Source organism: Otolemur garnettii, unplaced genomic scaffold (genome assembly GCF_000181295.1).
Source record: "Otolemur garnettii isolate 467f Iridium unplaced genomic scaffold, OtoGar3 scaffold00210, whole genome shotgun sequence".
In the NCBI taxonomy this organism is placed as follows: Eukaryota; Metazoa; Chordata; class Mammalia; order Primates; family Galagidae; genus Otolemur; species Otolemur garnettii.
In genome coordinates this window covers 472706-477787 of record NW_003852605.1, presented here as the reverse complement: position 1 = coordinate 477787, position 5082 = coordinate 472706, and the positions used below count along the sequence as shown (strand labels likewise).

Sequence of the window (5082 nt, the reverse complement as noted above, 5' to 3'; positions counted from 1 at the left end):
AAAAAAAAAAAAAAAAAAAAGAAGAACAAACTAAGATAAGCAGAATGAAGGGAATAATAAAAATTAGAACTGAACTAAATGAAATAGAGAATAGAAAACAGTTGAGAAAATAAATGAAACCAAAAAGTTGGTTCCTTGAAAAAAATTGACAAAATTGGCAACCCCTACCTAAACCAGCAGAAAAACAGAGAGAAGATGATAGAAATTAACAAAAATCAGAATGAAAGAGGGACTTTTTTTCTTTTTTTGAGACAAAATCTTACTCTGTTGCTCAGGCTAGAGTGCTATGGCAATAGCCTGGTCCACAGCAACCTCAAATTTCTGGGCTTAAGCAATCCTCCTGCCTCAGCCTCCTGAGTTGCTGGGAATACAGGTACCTACCACAACACCCAGGTAAATTTTTTATTTAGTAGAGGGGTCTTGCTCTTGCTTGGGCTTGTTTTGAACTCCTGAGCTAACCTGCCTGGCCAAGAAAGGACATTTTTTTTTTTTTGGTAGTTTTTGTCCAGGGCTGGGTTTGAACCCACCACCTCTGGTATATGAGGCCAGCACCCTACTCCTTTGAGCCACTGGGACTGCCCCAGAAAGGACATTTTTATAGAAATAAAAATGATAAGGCTGGGCACAGTGGCTCATGCTTCTAATCCTAGCACTCTGGGAGGCCAAGCCTAAGCCAAAGCAAGACCCCATCTCTAAAAATAGCCAGGTGTCGTAGTGAGCGCCTGTAGTCCCAGCTACTTGGGAGGCTGAGTCAAGAGAATCACTTGAGCCCAAGAGTTTTGAGGTTGCTGTGAGCTATAAGGCCATGGCACTCTACCAAGGGCAACAAAATGAGAATATCTCCAAAAATAAATAAATAAATAAATAAATAAATAAATAAAGGAATACTATAATCATGTGCCAATAAATTAAATAACTTACACAGTTGAACCTTCGGCAACATGGGTTTGAACTATGCAGGTCCACTTATACTTGGATTTTCTTCTGCCTTTGCCACCCCAGAGATGACCAGACAACGTGGATGAAGATCTTTTTGATGATCTACCTCCACTTAATGAATAGTAAATGTATTTTCTCTTCCTTAACAATTTTTAAAAACATTTTCTTTTCTCTAGCTTATTTTATTATAAGAATACTGTATAGTATTCTTGGCGCCTGTGACTCAAGTGGCTAAGGCACTAGCCACATACACCTAAGGTGGTGGGTTCAAATCCAGACCAGGTCCGCCAAACAACAATGATGGTTGCAACCAAAAAATAGCCAGGTGGTGTGGTGAGCGCCTGTAGTCCCAGCTACTTGGGAGGCAGGAGCAGGAGACTTGCTTGAACCCAGGAGTTGGAGGTTGCTGTGAGCTGTGATGCCATGGCACTCTACCCAGGGGGATAGCTTGAGGCTCTGTCTCAAAAAAAAAAAAAGAATACTGTATATATAACAAACAAAAACATGTTAATCAACTCTTTATTTTATTGGTAAGGTTTCTAGTCAACAGTAAGTTATTAGTTGTTAAATCTTTGGAGAATCAAAAGTTATGTGTGGATTAGAGTGTGCAGGGGGTCAGTGCCCCTGCTGTTTAAGAGTTAACTGTATTTATTGGTGGACAAATTCCTGGAGGCTGCCCAAACTGATTCAAGAAGAAATAAAGAATCTGAATAGAACTAAGTAATAAGTAAAGAGATTGAATTACGATTTTTTTTTTTTTTGAGACAGTCTCACTATGTCCCCCTGGGTAGAGTGCTGTGACATCACAGCTCACAGCAACCTCAAACTCTTGGGCTTAAGTGATTCTCTTGCCTCAGCCTCCCAAGTAGCTGGGACTACAGGTGCCCGTCACAACACCCGGCTAATTTTTTGTTGTTGTTGTAGTTGTCTTTGTTGTTTAGTAGGCCGGAACTGGGTTTGAACCCGTCAGCCCCAATGCACATGGCCAGTGCCCTAACACTGAGCATGGGTGCCAAGCCAGGAAATTGAATTATTAATCAAAAACTACCCATAAGGAGCTCAGGTGGCTTCACTGGGAAATTCTTCTAAACATTAAAAAAAGAAAATAACACCAATCCTTCAATCCTTCAACTCTCCCAAAAAATAGAAGAGTAGAGAATACAGTCTAACTCATTAAATGATGGCAATATTACCCTGATGCCAAAAGCAGACAGATGCATCACAAGAAAATTATTGGCCTTATGAATGTAGATATAAAAATGCTCAGCAAATTAGCAAACTTCAGTTGTTTATAAAAAAGTATTCATAGGCTAGGCTTGGTGGCTTACGCCTATAATCCTAGCACTCTGTATTCAGGGTGGTATGCCTGTATACTCTGGGAGGCAGAGGCAGGTGGATTGCCTGAGCTCATGGGTTCAAGACCAGCCTGAGCCAGAGTGAGACCCCTGTCTCTAAGGCACTGTGGCGGGCACCTGTAGTCCCAGCTACTTGGGAGGCTGAGGCAAGACAATCACTAGAGTCTAAGAGTTTGAGTTTGCTGTGTGCTGTGATACCACGGTACATTACCAAGGGTGACAAAGTGAAATCCTGTCTCAGAAAAAGAAAAGTATTCATTTCAGGAATGCAAGTCTAGTTTAACACAGAATAATCAATTAATGTTACAATCTGCCTTCATAGAATAAAGGATAAAAATCACATAATTATCTTAATAGAGGCACATAAAAGCATTTGACAGAATCTAATCTTTCATGTTAAAGAACACTCAACACAAACAAGGTGTGAGAGGGAGCTTCTCAACCTAATAAAGGACAACAATGAAAAATGCACAGCTAATATTATACTTAATGGTAAAAGACTGCATGCTTTCCCCTAAGATCAGGAAGATGACAAGGTTTCCTGCTCTAACCCATCTGTTCATCTTTGTGCAGAAGGTTCTAGTCAGAGCAATTAGGCAAGAAAAAGAAAAAGAAAAAAAGATTAGAAAGGAAGTAGTAAACTTTTAGAGATAATAATAAGTTCTGCAAGATGGCAGGTTACAAGATACAGAAGTGAATGTCTATTTGCTAGTAATGAACAATTCAAAAATGAAATGAAGGGTATACAGGCATACCACCCCGAATATGCCTGATCTCAGATTATCTTGTAAGCTAAGCAGGGTCAGGCCAGGTTACTACTTGGATGATGAGACTGCTTGAGAATATCAGGTGCTGTAGGCTTAAAAAATCAAAAACCAACTGGGCGGTGCCTGTGGCTCAGTGAGTAGAGCGCTAGCACCATATACCGAGGGTGGTGGGTTCGAACCTGGCCCTGGCCAAACTGCAACCAAAAAATAGCCGGGCATTGTGGCGGGCACCTGTAGTCCCAGCTACTAGGGAGGCTGAGGCAAGAGAATCGCTTAAGCCCAGGAATTAGAGGTTGCTGTGAGCTGTGTGATGCCACGGCACTCTTGATATATATAGTGAGACTCTGTCTCTACCAAAAAAAAAAATAAAAATAAAAAAACAACTAAAAAGTCCCCTAAAACCCAATTGTACCAAAATAAAATGAAGACATACCATTTACAGTAGTATCAAAATACTAAAATATCTAGAAACAAAACAAAAGAATTATTAATTGGTCATAAAATGACTGCTAAAAACCCCAAAACAAACACAAACAAAGTGTTAAGAGTTGTACAGTGAAAACTACAAAACATCATTGAAGGAAATTAAAGATCTAAATAAGTGAAAAGAGCCAGGCACTGTGGCTTCCACCTATAATGCTTTGGGAGGCTAAGGGAAGATCAGAGGATTGCTTGAACTCAGGAGTTTGAGACCAGCCTGAGCAAGGTCTTATCTCTGCTAAAAAGAGAAAAATTAGACAGGGTGGTATCGTGGGCCTTCAGTCCCAGCTACTCAGGAGGCTGAGGCAGGAGAGTCCTGTCAGCCTAGGAGTTTGAGGTAGGTTGCAGTGAGCTATGATGCTGCCACTGCACTCTAGCCCAGGCAGCAGAACAAGACTCTGTCTTCAGAAAAAAAGAAAGAGAGAGAAAGAAAGGAAGGAAAGAGAAAAGGAGAAGGGAGGGGGAGAGGATGGGAGAAGGGAAAGGAAGAAGAAAAAAAGAAAAAAAAGGAAGTGAAAAAACATTCTGGGCTGGGGCCTGTGGCACAGTGGTTAGGGCACCAGCCCCATATACCAAGGGTGGTAGATTCGAACCTGGCCCTGGCCAAACTGCAACAAAAAAATAGCCAGGCATTGTGGTGCACACCTGTAGTCCCAGCTATTCGGGAGGCTGAGGCAAGAGAATTGCCTAAGGCCAGGAGTTGGAGGTTGCTGTGAGCTGTGATGCCATAGCACTCTACCAAGGACAATAAAGTGAGACTCTGTTTGTCTAAAAAAAAAAAAAATTCTGTGTTTGTGGATAAGAGTTAATATTGTTAATTAATTAAGATGGTAGTACTTCCTAAATTGATCTGTTCATTAAGTACAGTCTTGTCAGAATCCCAGCTAGATATTTGCAGAAATTCATGAGATAATTCTAAAATTCAAAGAAAATGCAAGGGACCCAGAATGCCCACAGTAACTTGAAAAAATAGGAAAAAAGTTGGAGTACTTAAACCTTTTTTTAAAATTTAATTTATTTAGAGATGGAGTCTTGCTTTATCACCCTTGGTAGAGTGCTGTGACATCACAGCTCACAGCAACTTCCAACTCCTGGGCTTAGGTGATTCTTTTGCCTCAGCCTCCTGAGTAGCTGGGACTATAGGTGCCTGCCACAACGCTCGGCAATATTTTTGTTGCAGTTTGGCCAGAGCCAGTTTCGAATCCACCACCTTCGGTATATGGGGCTGGCGCACTACCCACTGAGCCACAGGTACTGCCCAAAGCTCTTGATTTTAAAACTTAACACAAGGCATATAGTAATCAAGACTGATATGAGGAAAGACCATAGGTCACTGAATAGAATTGAGTCTTAAGAAATAAATCTTGGCTTGGCACCTGTGGCTCAAGCGGCGAAGGCGCCAGCCACATACACCTAAGGTGGCAGGTTCGAATCCAGCCCGGACCCCCCAAACAACAATAATGGCTGCAACCAAAAAATAGCCAGGCGTTGTGGCGGGCGCCTGTGGTCCCAGCTACTTGGGAGGCTGAGGCAGGAGACTC

The 5082-nt window shown here is 41.6% G+C and overlaps 1 protein-coding gene across 4 annotated transcripts in view; it reads left to right on the top strand.

The window, feature by feature from the left end:
• The window catches only part of PIK3R3 (phosphoinositide-3-kinase regulatory subunit 3), a 155627-nt gene that overhangs the window by 148220 nt on the left and 2325 nt on the right, over window positions 1-5082 (top strand). The gene's annotated exons all lie outside the window — the stretch shown is intronic.